Here is a 19,937-nt window from a genome sequence, read left to right as displayed (position 1 = left end):
TGAGATCACACCCTCTCTCTCTTTCCCATCCCTACAGGCTCATTTCTGGGAGGCATGAGTGGAGGGGGAGTAACTCATCTGGTACCCTTCTTCCTACCCATAACCCAAGTGAAACCACAGCACCAGGTCCCATCTGCAACCCTAGCATCATTACCTCAGAGGCCTACAGGAATCAAAAGTGGGGGTGGCTAGAAAGCATCAAATTCAACCCCCTCATTTTAATAAAGCAATAGAGGCCCAGAGAGCTTACGTCTAACAAGTTGTCTAAAATCACAATAGCAAGGCTAGGATTCAAACCCACATTCCCTAACTCCCAATCTGGTGTTCTTCCCACTATTTTAAGCAGCCCCTGCTCTTCTACTCAATAAGTTCCCAACCCAGGATCAATTCATGAAGGTAGGACCCCCAACCCATCAGAGTCCTGTATTTAGCTCTAAAACTGCACCCAGTGACAAAAGGAACAAGAAACTAGGTCATGGGGCTGGGAAGGTCTGGATGTGGTTCCAGGCATTGCCTGCATCACGGCCCTTCTCAAGGTCTTGGATTCTCTATCTGGGAAACGGGGCGGTTCATCCCTGCCTTCCCAATAAATAGATGTGACCTCGCTCAGCACCAGGCCACAGAGTGGAGAAGTGGCTTCCAACGTTCCCTTCTTTCCTTCTAAATGCTCTCTGTCTGCCACCGCTACACTTGTGTGTGACAGTCACCTTCAAAAAATAAAAGGTCAGACCCTGAAGAGAATCCCTGGCGGTACCTCCAACCCCCAGGGGGAGCAGGGATTGGGAATTTACCTTGGCAATCAACTCCCAATGTTCCGGGGAGGGCTGTGGGCAGGGCTCCTACCCAGGGATTCTGTACTACAGGGCTTTGGGGAGCAGAGGAAGGGGACGACATCAGCCCTGTGTGAACAGAGCGCTGTCCTGGTGTTCTAGCATTCTAACTACGCCAATGACATCATAATGCTGGTGCTGATGTCATGGGTAAAGTGGTTGGGAATGCCTTCTCTAGACTTCTCTTCTCATTCTCCATCCCTATTCCTAGCACATACACCTCCTTTAATCCATCTTGTACACCACAATCTGAATAATCCTCTTAATGCACAGCTCTGATTACATAACGTTCCCTGACTAAGAACCATAAAGGGCTCCCCAGTACCTACAAATCAAGAACAAACTCTGAAATGCCCTGCATAATGTGTTTCCAACTTATCTTCCTAGCTTGTGTCTCAACACTTCCCTCCTGAAACCAGCCTTGCTCAAACCTGATTAGTCTATTCACCATGCCCCCAGTTTACTAAGCCTGCCCCCAGTTCCCTATGCATCTGCTCATATTACTTCTCTGACAATGAAACATCTCCCCCACCTCTCCTCTTTGGCACCAGTCCAAAATCTTTAGGGCCAAGGTCAAATCCCATCTCTTCTTGATTTCCTTAGCTTGTGGTCTCACTAAGATAAAGGTCCTCACAGAGAAAGGGGAACACACACACACATACTTAGACACAGGCACACATATCAAACTGGGCACACCAGGGCAAACTGGACAGAAGGATAGAAAAGAATGGCAGCCTCAGGCAACACTAGTTGGTTGAATTGGGCTGATTAACGAGGTAAATGTTTCATCCCTTTCTGATCCCTGATACTATTCTGAGAACTTCCCATGGAAGAAAGCCACATGGAGAGACAGGGAGACACATGGAAATGCATATGTTTGGCAGTTGGCAAGTTTATCAAGAGGTAGAGGAATGGTCTCAATTATCTCAAGGTCATCTCTAGACCTGATGGCTCTATGACCAACATCTCTCCCCACAACCTCTCTGCTAGAACCAGAGCGACCATATCAACATAGGGCCTTAATTTCACTGACATGTGGTTAAAATGAATTACCTACTAGCCAAGACCACAAGAATAAAAGGGTCCCTTTGCCCCCAAAGGCATGCCAGGCCAACATTGACAGCTGAACAACAGGACTGGGGGGGCAGCTTAGAAATGGTCCTACAGTTCCCTAACCCCAGCACCTTCAGAGCCTTCCTGAAAGGAGGGAAGGTACATACTACCAGGAAACCCAAAAGAAATCCACTCAACATGGGTCTTCCCAGAACACACACACACACACACACACACACACACACACACACACACACACACCCCTTTTCACTGGGTCTTCACAAACCCCCACTGGGAGGCAGGTAGGCCAAGATCATTTACCCATTTTATAAATGAAAAAAACTGAAGTCCAAAGAAGTTGCCCAAGGCCAGACATTAAGCCAGTTGGGTACAACCAAGAGCAGAAGCCATATTGTCCCACCCCCAAGCTGTTAGACTGCCAATAGCACTATCCAGCTGACTTTAAAATTTTTACCCAGAACCCAGGGATCCGGGCTCTCTACCCAAGATCCAGGGTCGTGGTTAAAATAAAAGAGTTAGCATTTATAAAGCTCTTTAAGGTTTGCAAAGCAGTTTATACATATTCACTTATTTGATTCTCACAACAACTTTGTGTGGTACATGTTATTGGGATCCCCATTTTATAGATAAGGAAATTAAGGTGGAGACACATCAAAGTCACACATCTGTCTCTAAGGTGTATAAGGATTCAAAGACAGATTTTCTCGACTCCATGTCCAGCCTCTATCCACATCACCATGGTGGGTTAGGGGTTGGGGGGGTGGGGAGAGATACGTATGAAGACATAGTCCTTCTCTAAGATCCTCAGAGCCTTAATGAGTGGTACCTCTCCCACTAAGGGTCAGATGGGTGTCTGGTCATCACCCTGATAACTCCATGTTGCTTAAGTAGCAGGGTTTTATAGGCCACCAGGGGATGTATTGAAGAAGAAAGCATCTCTCTACCCTCAGAGTACAAAGAAAAGAGCACCTGAATTCAAATCCCACCTCTGATACTACCTATGTGACCTTGGACATGTCATTTCACTGACACAGCCCTAAGTTCCTTATCTGTAAAATAAGGGATTTAGACTAGATAACCTCTGAAGTTTCCTCTGACTCTAGAATGCTGATTCTATGATCTTGGTGACTCAGATCAGAGCTGAAAGCAACCTTAAAAAACATAAAATCCAGCTTCATTTTACACATTTTACACAAAGAGGACATGAGGGCCAAAGAAGAAAGTGACTTGCCCAAGGTCACACTGTCAACAGCAGAGTCAGAACTGAGCCCCCAGATCTAGCTTGCCTTGGTCTTTCCTCCAGAGAGCGGGGCAATGTGGATGAGTGGCTGGGATAGCAGCTCTGCGAGGAGGAAGAGAAGGAGGAGGTGGTGGCTGGACATCTCTGCAAGAAGTCAAACAGCAGGGAAACACCACTTGTTCTCCACCCCCAGCATCCCACTGGCTATCCCAGCAGGCTCCACACAAGCTCTCATTGTACGAGGGCTGCATTGCTCTGCCGCAGCTCCAGGTTCTTGGGTTTTGAGTTTCCTGGGGGGTGAGGACTGGGAAGAGTCAGCCTTAGCCACCACACAAGGCCCCCAGCTGTTCCTGCCCCGTTCCTTGTTCAGCAACTCCCCCCCCCACCCCATATCAGAGCAGGCTGGGTCATAGGGTAAAGGGGATGAGAACCACATTCCAACCTGGGAGATTTCCCTAGCCATTGTTGGAAGGGGCTCCCAAACAAGTGTGGGGGTGGCAGGGAGGAAGGGCAAGAAATAAAAAGGCAGGGACCTTGGCCTAGGAAGTTCCAGCCGGCCTGGCTGTGTTGCGAAAAAAGAAAAAGACTGCTGGCAATGGGGAGAAGAAGACTGGGAAAGACCCTCCAAGTGACTCTAGCGGGGGCTGACTGGTACAGGCACCAGTGTCCTCTGGATTGATTGCCAGGTTTCTGGCCCCAAACACTAGTTGAGTGAACATTGGTGGGAAGACAGAGATAGAGAGACAGAGAGATGGGTACCCCTCCATGTTGGCCATTGGTGCCAGCTCTCTTCCAGAATTTAGCATATGGGACTTTAGAAATAGGAAAGAGGAGAGGGTAGATTTTTGGCTGTGGATCCCTAAGGCAGGCTGCAGCCAGAGGGTACAGCAAAGCGAGGCAGGGGAAAAGTTGCTGCAAGACTCAGATTTCCCTATCAGCAGCAGAGCACACGGCCGGCCTGGAAAAAATCCTCTGGAAATTTTTGCTCAGAAACACAAGGGGCTCATACAGGGTACACACACACACACACACACACACACACACACACACACACACACCCATGATGCTGGCGGGTGAGCTGGATGTACCCTGCCCGGGGGCCTGACAGGGCAGCCACGCTCTATCAGGTCAATAATCCACAAACTAAGAGGGATTTATTGTACATGGCAGGGCCTAACAGTGCCAGAAACCCACAGCACTGGTATGTATGTGTTTTTAAGTAGGAAAAAAAAAGTGTGTGTATCCATCTATATCTGTGTCCTTGGATAGAGAGGTCTGTGGTTCCTTGCCATGCTACTGAGGCTATGGTGAGAGTGGCACAGAGGTTTATGGTAGATGACTAGTCCTTCCAAGATAAGAGCACTCTGCCGACAAGTGAAATTTTGCTAATGTGAAATGGTTCCATCGGAAGGAGGGGAAGAGGGGAAAATAGGGAAGGAGAAGGTAGGTAAGGATAGGAATGCAGGGAGGCCCTCTCTTGCAGGAAGCAGGCTGTTGTCTCACAGATGTGAGGTAGGCTGGCAAGAGTTCACTGGATGGGGAAACCTGGGCAGAACGGGGAAGCTGGAGTTTTGGCTGTCCACCCCGTGCCTATTTCCCTATCCAGTCAAGGATTTCTTATTTCATTTAAGTGAGGTTATATCTGTGAAGGAGAAGGGCCAGGCAGAATAAGCTGTGATTTATTTCTAGGACAGAAGGGTCATCTGAGCTAGCTATGCCCACCTCTCCCGGGCATGATTTTTTTCCCCCTCCCACAAAATGACCCAACAGTTTTGGCAGCTGAAAGGCAAGACTGTATGCAAACCCTGATGGCCAGGTGGTCTCTCGGCCACCTGCTCCCACCCCCTACTTGGCAATGATGGGGAATGGGGCCATAGCCTACCTACCTAGGAAGAAAACGTACTCCCCCTTGGCAAGTAGATTCATCCCTCGCCCACCACCCACAACGGCCAAGGATGATAACTGTCTGTGGCCTTAACAGCTCTCCCTGGCAGGTTTAGTCCACTACCACATCTGCAGGCTAGGGCCTCTGCGGCTGGAGCTAGAGAAATAACGAGAAAACAAAAGCCCCCAGACTGCAGGCCTAGTGGAAGGAGGGAGGGAGGAAGGGAGGTGTCGCTCTGGCCTCGGGAGCACAAAAATAATGAGCCAAGAGGGGCCGCGAGGCCAGCTTGCCCGCCCGGCACAGGGAGGCTCGAGTTGAGAGCCGGCTCTTTCCGGCCTTCGCTATCTGACCTTGACAGATGCCATGGAGCCGATGCCCTGGAGAGAAGCCGGAGAAAACTGCTGCCCTCTTTCCTCCCCTATCCTCCCACCAGCCCAAAGCAAGGCTACCACACAACTCAGTACTGGCAGTCTGGGAATCGCCCCAGATTCCTCTACTTGCCCCCCACCCTCCAGGCAAAGCCTAACTTGGCCACTGAGGTAGAGAGAGGGCTACAGATGAGATGGGGCCTGGAAGAGCAGAAGGAGAAAGCAGGATCAGAGAAAAGAGTTTAGAGTGTTCCTCAGGGCTTCTCCAACCAGAGGAACAGTTCCACTTACATTTAGCCCAGATAGCCACTTACATCTACCCAGGGACCCAGTGACTCTGATGGAGAAGACATCAACTTTCCACAGGCAAGGTCAACCCAGCATCTCCCCTGTTCTCTTCCCCACAACTCATTGGGGAACCCTCTATTATTATTGGCTGGGAGTGTGTGTGTGTGAGAGAGAGAGAGAGAGACAGACAGACAGACAGACAGACAGACAGAGAGAAAGCATTTATGATAACGGGCCTCTGTTTTCTCATCTACTAAATGAGTGGTTGGACCAGAGCATTTCTGAGGTCCCTTTTAGCTCCAACATGCTATGGTTCCATGAGATGTTTTATTTGTGAACCTGAATGACTGTCTAGGTGACTTGTGTTTGGGTTCGTGTGTGTGCAACTGCATACAACTGCTTGTGAATCACGTCATCTGCATGTGTGATCATTTGTATGTCTAGGTGCCTGTATATTTGCATGTACTTTAAGGTTCATGTGCCTATGTGTAATACTGTGGACAAGTATACCTGTGTGTAATGAAGACTGAGTACACACACCTGTGCCTGTGTGCACATATAATTGTGACTAGCGGTCCATATGTGACTCACTATGTAGATGTGTGGGTGTGAAGGGTCACGCAAGAGCTGAGGAAGCTAGACCTTGTTCTAGTCTGGGACAACTCCAGCCCCTAAAACGAGCTGGGAACAGATGGAAAGACGGACAGCCTCTGCATTTGGCCAGACCCTCAGCCCTGCAGTCGGGCAAGACCAGCTGAATCTTCCACCCCACCGAGATGGGAGGGAGGGAGGCTATGAGTGCTGCAGCTGGCACAGTGAGAATGAGAATCAGCTCTGCCAGTCGGTGCCAGTGACAGGGCGGCAGAAGGCAGTGGGTGAAGCAAAGAGAGTGCCCCCTTTCCCCCTCCCCAAGCCCTACCAGGAGGCATACATGCACCACTCCTCCAGAAGACCACATTGTTTCCTCCATCGTCTCTTTTCTTTCACCTAACCCCAGCCTTCCCAGACTATACCATCCACCATCAACTAGCATCCTAGTCAGGCTGAAAACCTCTCAAATGTGCCCTTGTGCAGTCAGGTATAGCCAGAAAGTGGAGACGAAGGAATCTGTCCTAGTATCACAAGCTGGGTTGGGGGAAGAGGAAGGAATCAGGTCTGGGGTAGGTGGTAGACCTGAGTAGGAACTGGGATGGTTGGGGAGACGGTGCCGTGCTGGAGGTGCCCAGAGGAAGATCAGTGATTCAGCACACTGACTACATAATTAAAAAATCATTAGAGGGAGAGAAAGGAGTGTGAGCTCACAGGAAGAGGCGGGAGGGGAATACCGTACCAGAACCTCTCCCCCCAAAAGAAAAATCCTACCTGCTAATATAATTATGGAAAAAAAACAAGCTCAGAGCATTTTATCTGTGAAAACAAGAACAATATCCCCAGATCTCAGCTATAGCAAAGATCGAATTGACCAGAAGCAGGTAGGTTAGGTTAGGTCTTTCTGATTACCAGGGGTTCAAGTCCCTTTAGGGACCTCCATGCCAGACAAACCCTCCTCTCCCCTGGCCTGCCCCTGGGACCTCAAGCCCTGTTGCTCAGGCTAAAGGAAACAGAAGGCATTTATAACCCAATTTTTCTCTGTGCCAGCCCCTAAGGTGCTAGCCTGCTCCTTCCTTCTCCAGAAATCTTCCCCCTGTAATCAACAAATTCACACCAACCCCCCACAACGATTTGAAGATGACTTCACCTCTCTTGATGAAATCACTCTGACCCTTTCCTCTCTCCAGTCCTCCATCGTGTTCTCATCTCCTCCCCTGGCACTGCTTCCAAAACACACAACAGAGGAGCACTGAACCCAAATCACCACTGGGCTCCATGGGCACACCCAAGGGCTGTGCCCCATGATAGCATGGCTTAGATAGAATGGCATGGGGTAGAAAACCCTACCATGAGTCCCTGAAATCCCCAGCAATGGAACAGTTTTCTTGGGTCTGTAACTCCCCACCACCCCCAGATTAGTCCAGTCCCAGCTGGAAATGGCTTCCCGCCCCCAGAAATGCAACCAGCTCTGGGGCACAGCAAGGCTGCTGCTCTCTCCCAGAATGGTGTCCGGGAACAGCATGCCAACACTTCAGGCCTGGAGGAAAAAGCAGTGTAGGCAGAAGGGGGTGGGGGTGGGGGCTGTTGGGGTAGGGAGTAGAGCCTAATTAGCCAGCTTGGGATTTCATCAGGACTTGGGAGCCTGCGCCTCGAGCTCTTACAGAAACAACCAGGGGAGCTACCTCTCACAAATGTCCGCAGCAGGGCCTGGGGTTTCTCGGGTGGGGGGGGAGGGGGAAGAAGCTGAAAAAAGACAGGAGCTACCTCTGCTAAGGGATGTGAGAGCACAGTAGAAGAGGAGAAAGAGACAACATGATGGGGAACATCTCGTCTCTATGACCATTTCCCAAGGCCAGTGGAAATTCTGTACCAGAACACTGGCTCCTTTAATTCCTATGGTGCCACCAGGCACCTCAATTAGCCGTGTTCAAAGTTTGCTCCTAATTGGCTTCATTTTCCCTCATAAATGATTCATGGTCCCCAAGGTCCGAAAGATGGGGACAGAAGGGAATCTGGAAGGAGCTTTGCCCCACTGCCTTCCACTCCCTCTCACTATACCCAGGTACCCACAGGCTGAGCTGAGAGTGGAGGAGGTCCTAACACAGAGACCATAACCCAAAGCTGTTTGGGGTTAAGCAGTGAGCAGTTGGCTAATAATGCATTTGAGATAAATTGGTGAAAATCTGGGGAAGGCTGGTTTGCGAGAGAAGACTAGGAGTAAGGGGAGGGGGAGATAAGATAGATAATGATAAAGATGGGTATAGAGATAGACACTTCACAACTCAGACCCACCAAAACACTTCATTCTTCCATCAGAAGACATACTTTCCTTTGGTACCAAGGCATTCCTAATGCCACAGTCCCGGATCACTGAAAAAACAAAGGTGGAGTTCTCCCACTTTTAAAAACAAAGTAATTGGGATATACATTGAAGGGAGTCCTCCCCCAAATTTCAGCTCCTGTCTAAAAAGAATGGGTGGATCCTCACTTGAGGAACCTAAATTAGGGAGTCCTAGTCCTGACTGGGCCCAAAGAGTCACAAAAGCCATAAAGACAAGGCTTTTGTGCCTTCCCCTTGCTGGCTGCAATTTCTTCATCAGTAAAATTGGCCTGGTCAAGATGATACTGAAGATCTTTTTCAATTCTAATATCCTACAGGGAGAGCTCAGGGATGAAAAGGACCTTAAGAAATCACCTATATTCTTTGTTATATGAGACGACTTTCTGGGATTTGGAAGGGATATGGAGGAAATTTAGGTGATGTAAAAATAAAGATAACAATAAAATTACTATTAAATAATAATCCAAAACTGATTAATTTATAATTGTATTTTCATAGAATATATTTACTTTATTAATAGAGCATTTAAAATTAAATAACAATAATTATTTTTTAAAGAAACAAGTCGGTTCTTAGGAGGACTACAAAAGTATGGGGGGGGGAGCAGCGAGATAGAGCAGTGGCTAGAGCCCCAGCCCTGGAGTCAGGAGGACCTGAGTTCAAATCCAGCCTCAAGCACATGATACTTACTAGCTGTGTGAACCCAGGCAAGTCACTTAACCCCGACTGCCTCCCCCCTCCAAAAAAAAAGGATGAGAAGGCCCTACAGGAGGGTTTATCCTAACTGCAGGCATGGGAGGGAATAGTAAGATGAGCTCTCCAGGGTTCGAGAAAAGTATGAAGCTACTGGTCCAAGTACATCTTTCCAACTTACCATTTCAGATTTTCTGTGAGAAACAGCAGAACAATGACAAATACACCAATGTAAAAGAAAATAGATGTCAAAACTCTTACCAACACAGTAATGGTCCTCTTTTCTTCCCACAGAGCTTAGCTTTTGGGGAAGCATGTGCTTCCATCCTCTCAGCAAAAAGGTGGTTGGTTGACCATAAGTACCAAGTGAGACATACACGGTTAGGTATGGCCAATGGATTGGCTTATTTTGTCTTCTTTGTTAAAAGGGAGGGTTCTATTAGGGGCTGTCATTGTATTTTTATAGAATACAATTATGTTATGAAAAGATTATTTAAAATAATTATATATTTTTAAAGAAACCACTTGGTCCTCAGGAGATCTACAAAAGCATGAGAGATAAGTGACAGCAATGCTCTTTTTAAAGAACAAATTACTGATTTTTTTTTCTTTTTGGTGAGGCAATCAGGGTTAAGTGACTTGCCCGGGGTCACACAGCTAGTAAGTGTCATATGTATGAGACTGGATTTGAACTCAGGTCATCCTGACTCCAAGGCCAAAGCTCTATCCACTGAGCCACCTAGCTGCCCCCAATTATTGATTTTTTTAAAAATGGTTGAAAAAAGGTATAGAGGATCCCTTACTATATATTCCAATGACCAGACAAGCTGGCCAAAGTAGCCTGAGGTCAGAGGTTTCTTCAGGCCCAGCCTAAATCCAGCCTGGGGTCTTTCATTGAGGCTATATTGATTTCTCTTGGTGGACACAAGAAAAGAAGGCCAGTCACAAACTGCTTCCTTCCTTCCCAGCTCAGCCCAACTACTCACCTCCAGCAGCAACACCCCTTCCAAGGCCTGGGGTTCCCCACCTTCCCATGCCCCTGCATCACACCTCACCCACCCTCTACACAGCTTCCTTTCCCACCTCTATCCTGCCTCTCTCTTCCCAGACAGCCCAAAATGAGTCTGGCTTCTAATGTCAGAGGTGACCACACACTTCTCTCTTCAACACACACTCATGCTGACCCTGAGGGCTTCTCTCACAGCACATAGCTCAGAGACATGTCCAACCAAGGCCGGAGAGGCACCATCCCTTTCTAAAATGGCCTTCCCTTCTCTTTTCCTTCCCACTCTTCTGGAAGGACTTGGAAGAGAGGACATCTAAGGACCCCTCTAACTTTATCATACTGCAGTTTCTCCTTTTCTTCTCTTCCCCCTCTTCTAGCCTCCTAGGCAGATGAAATGAAACATCAGGTGTCCAGGGTCCCGAAGAAGAGCTGGCCCCAGGCACTGGCAGGCAAAGGCTATTTTGGTTTGGTGGGCGGAGGGAAGGGAACTTGGGTTAGGTTTCCTTAGGGAGAGGTGCCAGATACATGAGGGAGTGACCCTACAAGAAAGAGAAGATGCAGGGGTGTTCGCTACTGAAACCTAGCTATCAGCCAGGGGAAAGAGGAGTGATGGATGAGGCATCAGAATTTCCCAGGAGATTCAAGAGGGAGGGAATCATTTTAGGTGAAGCCCCAACCCTAGATGCTACAGAAGAGAGGATGATGGTTAAGAGACCTAAATTCCAGTCCTAGCTTTTTTACTGACTGGCTGTGTGATCGTAGGTAATTCACTTCCTGACAATGGCTCTCCATTTCAGCTATACAGCTGGGAAAATAATCCTTGCTCTGTCAACCCCTCACAGGTTGCTGCGATGGAAGGGGGATCTGAGGAGCATTTCTCTGAGGTCCACAATTGACAAATGAGGAAATTGAGGCTCAGAGAGAGGGGAGGTGATATGTCCAAGGTCAGAGTGGTCTGCAGGTCCATCAGAAAGGATGATGCAATGTTCAAAGAGGAGAGGTTATTACCTAATCAAAATCCAGGTCTAGTAAGACCCAAGGCCCCAGGGGGAATGAAAAAACATGAGCATCCCTGCACCCTCAGAGCTCTGATAATTGCCTTCATCACCAATAAGCTGTATGACCTTGGAAAAGTTGCTTCACCTCTCTGTGCCCTGGTTTCAGAGAACACTACCACCTCACACTTGGAGAGAGCTCTCTATTTTCCAAAGGGTTTAATATCCATTACCTCATCTATCCAAAGCCAAACTCTTCATATTCCTTCTCCGCCCCTCCACCACACCTAGTGCTTCTCCTAACCTCCTCATTTCAGTTGATGGCCCCATCATCCTTCTAATCATCCAGGTTCAAGTTTGTATGGGCCTACGACTCCTCCCCCCTCACATCCAGTCATGTACCAAATCTTTGGAATCCGACCTCTACACTTCCTGTTCTATTTCCACAATCACCTATTTAATTTAAGTTTGTTCAGGTTTTTTTCCCTGCCTCTCAAATCTCTTTACCTATAATCTCTCCCACACAAGCTACAAGATTAATGGTCATAGATCTGACTATATCATTCCTCAGCTCAAAAATATTCTGTGGCTCCCTATCGCTACTTCTTACTCCGGTATTTGAAGAACTCCATGCTCTTCCCCTAACCTACATTTCTCAAGCCTTATCTCTTGCTAGTTCCCTTTGCAAATGCTACATTGCAGCCAAATCAGACAACTTGATGCTCTCTGAACAGATCCCTTGCTTTCTTCCTTTTCGTCTTTGGTCATATCCTCTCATAAGCACTTATCACATTCTTTCTTCAATTACAGTAATTTGTGTAGACTGTAAGTGTAAGTGCCTTGAGGATACCTGATCATTGTCCCGCATATGGCCTGAAGACCCTCAGCCAGGATTGACTGAACCTCTTTCTTTTTGACGATATGTAAAAGAATTGACTATATTTTAAGACTCAGTTGATATGTAGGTTAGTTTTGGTGAACTGGTTGTTTGTTTTTTCATTCTGTATTATAAGGGATGGCTTGATGGGGAGGGGAGAATGGAGCAAGGTCATTGAAAACAAAGGTAATGTAAAAACAAAAGACATCAATGAAAACTTAAATTTTTTTAAAAGAAAAAAGTATTGGCTGAATCAATCACTACAAGAACCCTACAAGGTAGCAGCTGTAAGGTGAAACCCTATCTCCATTTAACAGATGGAAGGGGAAATGAGACACATTATTGCCTTGAGGTTGCAAAGCAAGCCAGTGACAGAATTTGAACCCAGGTTTCCTGCATCCCAGGCCAGTATGTTTTTAATTATGTTCTCAACAACACTGCACTAATATGAGAGCCTTCTGAAGAGTTAAGGAGACAAAGGGATTATTCCATTCTCATTAACACTTATGTCCCTCCAGGACATACAATAACAACTGTGGCTCCCTTCTCCATCTCATGCTGGCATATCTGCACAGATAGGAAGGAGGCTAGACACCACTCCCTAAAGTAACTGAAAAACCAGAAAGGGAATAAGACCCTGGGAAGGGTATCCACATTGCTACATGGCTAGTATGCTGTGGAAAGAGTACCAGATTGGGTGTCAGGAAACCTGGGTCCAAATCCCAGCTTAATATTTACTGTGTGACCTTGGGCAAGTCATTTAAGCTTATTGAGTCTGTTTCCTTAAATGTCAAAATGACGGGAATAATATTTGGACTACCTACACACATAGGGTTATTTTGAGATGGATGCTCTGTAAACCTTAAAATGTGATACAAATATGCGCTACAATTCTTTCTGGAGATACAGGGAGAGCTCCTAGCTGGGAAAGGAGTGCACAGGCTTATTGGTCCCTTGGTGATGAACAATTTTGGTACAACAAGCCCCCAAAATATTTTGCAGTGGCCATGGCTAATTGGCAAAACAGGAAACAGACCAAGCTAAACACTATGCTATGTGACACCCTCTGTGAACATGAATTAAATTGCAATTACTTTGTATTCCTTGTATGCTCATGTTTTGATAGAATGTAAGTTCCTTGAGAACAATAATTGCTTCCTTTTCATATATGTATCCTCAACACCTAGCACATAGTAGGTATCTAACACAAGTTTTGTTGAATTAAATTTAAATGAATAGACAAGACACCAAGGATTCCAATCAATACTTTAGAAGGAAGATCAAGGGGCTCCAAGTGGACCTCTGACCCTGGATCTCCTCAGAACACGTCAGGACAACACAGCATCCCCACAAAACAGGGGAGGCCCACAAAGCTCAGGCTGGGACTAGACTTGTCTACTCTCTCTGTTTCATTTGGGCAGCCTGCCTTAGCTTCTTATGGGCTCAGGGGACACTGAGCTTGTCAAGCTCCGAAATAGATCTGAGGGAGGTCAGGGAAGCAGTCCCAGGCTTCCTCCACTCAGAGCAGTACTACACATCCTTAGCTCCCCTCTTGGTGTTGAAGCCTCCTACTTCAGCTCCACAAGGATGCTTGGGCAGTGACTGCAGTGGAGAACCGAGTGCATCTTTCTGAAGAGGGTTCTGGGTCAGGAGAGAAGGGAGCGGAAGTGGAGAAAGGAAGACGAACAGCCAACAGTCCCCAAGAGTCCAGCCTGTTGCCAAGATATAGTCACCCTACTCTGGACTCCCCCACAACTGACCCCAGAACATTCAGCAACCTGATCCCAAAACTGTTTCCTTGAGGGCCAAAGTCAGGAATATTCCACCCATACTCCTGTGAAAAAACTGTTTCCAACCACCTTGAAAGGTGCGGCTCCCCAAAAGTTCAGAGATCTGGCCCCTACCTTGCTATCCCATCAGAACTTAAACAGTAATGGGGAGAAAGTATGAGAGTTGGAAGAATGTAAGACTTGGCATAAAATACTTAGATTTGACTCCTGAGTGTGCCACACAGGTGACCTCTGTAACCCTGGACAATCTACCTGACCTCTATAGACCTCGATTTATTTGAAAAATAAAAAGGTTGGCCTATATGATCTCTAAGATATTCTCCATTCTAGTAAATACGGAAAGGGGTGTCATCCCAAAGGGTGCTGGATATACCTTGTTCTGATGCAGACCCTGGTGAACAGCCAATATGATAATAATAATACCTAGCATTTATATAACCCTTTTAAGGTTTGCAAAGCACTTTACAAATATCTCATTTTATCCTTACAACAACCTTGGGAGATAGGTGCTATTATTATTTTAATTTACAGATAAGGAAACTGAGGCAGGCTGTGGTAAGTTGCCCAGGCTTACCCAGCTAGTAAGTGTCTGACGCTACAACTGAATTCAGGTCTTCCTGGTTCCTGGTCCAGTACTCTATCTACTGTGCCACCACCCCAGCTGCCTCACTCATATTCCATTCCTTCCTCCCTGAGGGGCCTGGGAAGTTCTCTCAGCTGGATTCCTTTTATAGGATTTACTTCTCAATTCTGAGGTACAGGAAATGAGGAATCAGTTAAAAGAGATTGTGAGTTTCAGGGGGAGGCACAAAGGGTATGACTGAATGACAAGTGGGAGGGGAGAGACAAAGTTGGGGAAATCCTGAGGTGGGAGCTAAAGAAGTAACTTAGAGTAGTCTCCAAGCCCTGTAGGAACCACCTTTTTACCACCACTACTCCCCCTTCAGGGAATTACTCATTGAATATGATTCTTTGTCCATAGTAAATCCAAATTCAACCCAGACACCACCAGATTCAGACTTGAGATTTTGCCACTCTTTGCTTAGGGCTTTCTTACTGCTGGAGAGAGTGGGGTCTGCATCCTGAGGCCAGCAGCCATGTTCATTCTGTTGCCCACAACAACTATATCAGACTGCCTCCGTGCCTCAGATTCTCAGTGTGAACCCTATCCCCAGGATACTGGCAGGGTGGGAAGGGATTTCAGGGAAAGTAGGGAAGAGAAACTACTCAGACACTGGGTCCTAAAGTGGTGGGAGGGGAAGCACTAGTTTTTGTAAGGGGTAGCAAGGGAAAAGCAAAAGATCAAAGCCAACCCTAAAAATGATCCTAACAGCCTTTTGGGGGAAAGGAGACAATTGGGGTTAAGTGATATTGCCCAGGGTTGCCCAGTTATTAAGTACTAAGGCCACATTTGAACTCTGGTCCTCCTGACCCCAGGGCAGTGCTCTATCCACTTCACCACCTAGCTGCCCCACCCCAGTAGTCTTAAAAAAAAAAATCAAAACTTGGAGGAAACCTTGAAGATCATCTAGTTTGACAGATAAGGAAACTGAGGCCCAGAGAAAGAAAGTGATTTTCTCTAGACACAAATTAAGTGATCCAGGTGAGACTTATACCCAGGCCCACTGCTATTATTATCACCACATTCCCACTCGCCCACATACATACCCTGGCCTGGACCCAGAAACATTTCAATGATTTGGGGGGTTGAGGGAGAGACAAGGAAAGCAGGAACACAGAAACTCAGGTCTAGCTCATTGCAGGGGTAGAGATCTCAGACAAGAGATATTTGTTATAGGCAAATTAACTTCAACAACATCGGTAGAATTAAGCATGGTGGGTCAAGCAGCACCTAGCGTCTTCAATTAATTAACTTTTCCAAATTAATTCCCAGAGCAAAACGCCATAATTCTATCTATATCATGAGGCAGTGATGGGCAGAGAACAGGACCAGGATTGACACAGTCACCTTCCCACCCCTTAATTAGGGGGCTGGCCTGAAGACATTGGTTTCTTCCCAAACAGGGCTAGCTGACTTCCCTGGGAAGGGGTGGAGATGGGGGGTTGGGTAGACAGGGCAGAAATACTAGGTGGAGAAAGGAGAAATTTAAATCCCTGAACACATTTTGAAGGTTCAGTGAAAAGAGAAAAGAGGTGATTGTGGGAGACAGCCAGCAGCCAGTAGCCAGTTTAAACCCCCTTCCCTCAACCACACTCCTGCTCCCTCAAACCCAGCGGCAGGGTCACCTCAGCCTGGCGAGGCAGTACACTGTTTACGTGGCCGCCATGGCGTTCTAATTTCCCAAAGGGGCTGAGATTAATTAGCTCACACACAGGCATGGAAAGAGAGAGAGAGGGAAGGAGAGAGGCGCCCACCACTTCCCTACCAGCCCGGAAGCCTTAGATGGAGTGATTCTGAAGGTCAGAGACCAGGAGAGCAGAAACAGGAACCTAGAAAAACAACTTGTACCTGAATGGTCCCAGGGAGCTGGCAAGCAGCACAAGGAAGGGGGTGGGGCTGTCCAGAGGGTCTGTCCTCTCTTACAGAAGCAGATAAAACTGGTAAGAGAGCTTTGGAAAACTTAAAGCTCTACATAAATGCTAACTGCTAGGATTATTATTTACAAGGAGGTGGTGACGGTAACTCTACCCATGGATATACTGTTTTTATCAGTTTGAGAGAATCCCTAAAGCTATGAATTGGATAGGACCTTAAGAGACCATCTACTCCTAACCAAGAATCTTCTCAACTACACTACTAACCAGTGGGGGAAGGTCAGAAGCACTTATTAAGCACTAAGTTCTTTAGATGTACTAAGTTCTTTAGAAATATTATGTCATCTTATCCTCACAATAGCTCTGGAAGAGAGGTGCTATCATAACCTCTCATTTTACAGTTGAGGAAACTGAGGCAGACAGCAGCTAAGTGCGTTGGCCCAGGGTCACACAGCTACTAAGTGCCTAAGGGTGGATTTGAACTCAGGTCTTCCTGACTCCAGACCCAGCACTCTATCTACTTTGCCACCTAGCTGTCTAGTGGTCATACAGCCTCTGCTTAAAGACCTCTAGTAAAGGGGAACCCCCTGCCTCCAGGGATAGCCCATTTATTTAACTTTTCTGTGTTCATTCCATTTATTAGGAAGCCTTTCCTTATATTATGCCTAAATCTATCTTACTTCGAAATTCCTGCCCACTGTTTTAAGTTTCGCCATTGAGTGCCAGGATGAAATTCTCCCCCTTCCACATAAAGGCCCTCCCAATACTTCAAGACCACTCTCAAGTTCTCCACTCCCAAATACTTTCCTCTCCAGGCTAAATTCTCCCAGTTCCTTTCTGATATCATCCTGATTGCCATCTTCTGGACACATTCTAGGTCATCAGTGACCTTCCTAAAATGTGGCACTCAGAATGGAACACCAATACTCCAGATGTGGGGTCAGACCAGAGGAAAACACAGCAACATTCTCACCTACCTCATTCTGTACACCGCACCTCTTTTAATGCAACCTAATGTTAGAATAAAATTTTGGGAGTGAGGCTGTATATCAATATCACATTGTCAACTCAGATTGAACATTTAGTCCACTAAAAAACAACAGAAACCCAACACCAGATCTTTTTCTTTTTTGGCTAGGCAATGGGGTTAAGTGACTTGCCCAGGTGCACACAGCTAGTACGTGTCAAGTGTCTGAGGCCAGATTTGAACTCAGGTCCTCCTGACTCCAGGGCTAGGAGCTCTATCCACTCTGCCACCTACCTACCCCATACCAGATCTTTTTTAAACTATTTAACCACACCTCCTCTGTCTTGTAGAAGATTTTTTTGAAATGTGTAAGGCTTTACAGTTTTCCCTATTAATTTTCATCTTATTCAATTCAGCCCATCTTTCTGTTTCTAGCCTTTTAAGATACTTCTAGAGGCTAACTGTTATCCAGTGTGTTAACTATCCCTCCCATCTGCATGTCAGCTGCAAATCTGACAATAACGTCTATGGCTTTATCCAAATCACTGATTAAAGAAAAAGAAAAGTTGAACTTTCCACACCCTGTGAGGGGAGTAGTACTAAGATTCTTCCCATTTTACAGACTGGGAAACTGAAACTCAGAAAAGTGAAGCCTATTCTGATACAGGCAGCAGTGGAAAAGGCAGTATTCAAACCCAGATCTCCTGACTTTACATACGGCATCTTTTCCCACCTAGATTGAATTGTTCCTATCCTTTCTCTTGAGTCTTTTACATGTTAAGGCCCTTAACCTTCCTAGGCCTCTGTTTCCCATAGCTCCAGTTATTTTGGTGATGAATCTGAAGGGACTTCTAGAGGACCAGAGATAGGGCAATTGTGCAAATGGCACTTCAAGGTCAGGTGTTGGGAATATTTGGGGGGGATGTTGGAGGAGTACAGGGGGGACAGGAGAAAGAGAAATGAGAGAAGATGCTGGCAGAACTACAAGGTTAGCCCACCTACCTCCTGGCAGGAGGTGTGACAATGCTGTCCAGGGGACAGATTGGCTGATTTTACTTCATCTTGGGGGGGGGAAGGATGGAACACTTGCTCAGGGTCACAGTGACCCAGGACAGAATATATATAGGGCAGGGCAACCAGTAACACACTGAGAGAGCCCTCGTTAAAGACAAGCTCCTTAGGCATCCCACTCCTTCCTCAGACTAGCAGGAATTTGGGAAAGAGGGATAAAAGATCGCAACAGCAATTTAAAGGGTAACTTATGGGATAATTTCCTTCCTCCAGCATAAACTGCTAGCTCAAGTGGGTGGACCTCAGTCCATGAGAGTTCCCATCTCTACAACCTGAGCCTGTCCCTTTCCCTGGAGAAAGGCCCACACATGGATGAATAGAACCCAGGTCCAGGTGGAGGCCAGAGGCACTGAGAGGAGGGGAGAGATGAAGGAAAAGAGAGGGGCTTTGTTGAATTTTAAACCAGTCTCTCAAGCCAATTCTCACACTCGAACATATTCTAAAAGATATCTGCTCTCTCTCTGTCTCTGTCTCTCTGTCTGCCCATCTGCTTGTCTGTCTCTCTCTCTCTCTGCCCAGTCCAGCAGGCTCTCACACTCCCTGGTTCCCCACACATGCCCATCCTCTTCCCTCCCTCCTACTATTCCTCATTCCCCAGTCTGATGGCCAGCCACCTATCACAAACACACGCATTCCCAGCCTGGCCCTGGAGCTTGGGATGATCAAACACTGAGCTACATGCTAACTCTGCCTCCCAGCTCCAAATCTCTTCCATGTCTTAGAGAGAGGAGGAACCCTGGGGCACTGGTGACCAGCTCAGTCCAGCTGTGTGGCTCCCTACCCCACGCCCATCACCAATCTAGTGCTTCTCCTGTATTCTTCAGGCCTCCCACCATTAGATAATCAGCCCCTTTTGGACAAAGTCCTTTGTTCCCCAGAGCCCCAGGGAGTTCATATACGTGACAACTAATGGTGCACGTAGGCAGGGCAACAAATAAACGACTCTGGGGTTGGGTTTCAGGCACAGATAGGTCTGCTCCCTGGCAAAAAGGGGGCCCTGGAACAGGGGGAAAAGCCAAAGTGACGCCTCTACCCACATGTAGCAACATGGGAACTGCCTCCAAGTCTGTGCCCCCACCATCTGCTGCGGGCCATCTGGGCCCCAGAGGTCTTAGGAATAGCTCTGATGGCCACGAACCCCACTATACCTCAGCCTCTTAAGTCAGAGGGGGATAGAACAGAAAGGCTGCTTTTAAACCACCGACCATAATCCAGGCCATCAGCCCGGGGCAGTGGCCTCCTCTCTCACCCTTCTGGTCAGGAGGGAGTCAGTTCATCTCTTTGTTTCAACTGCCCCACCATTAAAATTTCAAAACCTCCCTCCTCAGAGTGTTAAGAGAATGGATTCAATTCAATAACCATTAAGAGCCTACACTGCCTGGCATAGAGTCAGGTGGTAGGCTTAGAAAGACATATAGACTTAGA

At 47.1% G+C, this 19,937-nt stretch overlaps 1 protein-coding gene across 9 annotated transcripts in view; it reads right to left on the bottom strand.

Annotated features, from left to right (window-relative positions):
* The window catches only part of CXXC5 (CXXC finger protein 5), a 54,495-nt gene that overhangs the window by 12,668 nt on the left and 21,890 nt on the right, over positions 1–19,937 (bottom strand). The window contains exon 1 of one of the 9 annotated variants that reach the window (XM_021005082.2): positions 792–2,045. The exons of the other annotated variants lie outside the window; for them this stretch is intronic. The gene's annotated coding sequence lies outside the window, so the exon portion shown is untranslated. Of the gene's footprint in view, positions 1–791; positions 2,046–19,937 lie in introns of those variants that run through there. 9 annotated transcript variants of the gene reach the window in all.

Source organism: Phascolarctos cinereus, unplaced genomic scaffold, assembly GCF_003287225.1.
Source record: "Phascolarctos cinereus isolate Bilbo 61053 unplaced genomic scaffold, phaCin_HiC Scaffold_2;HRSCAF=192, whole genome shotgun sequence".
Lineage (NCBI taxonomy): Eukaryota > Metazoa > Chordata > Mammalia > Diprotodontia > Phascolarctidae > Phascolarctos > Phascolarctos cinereus.
This window is presented reverse-complemented; position numbering and strand designations above follow the sequence as displayed.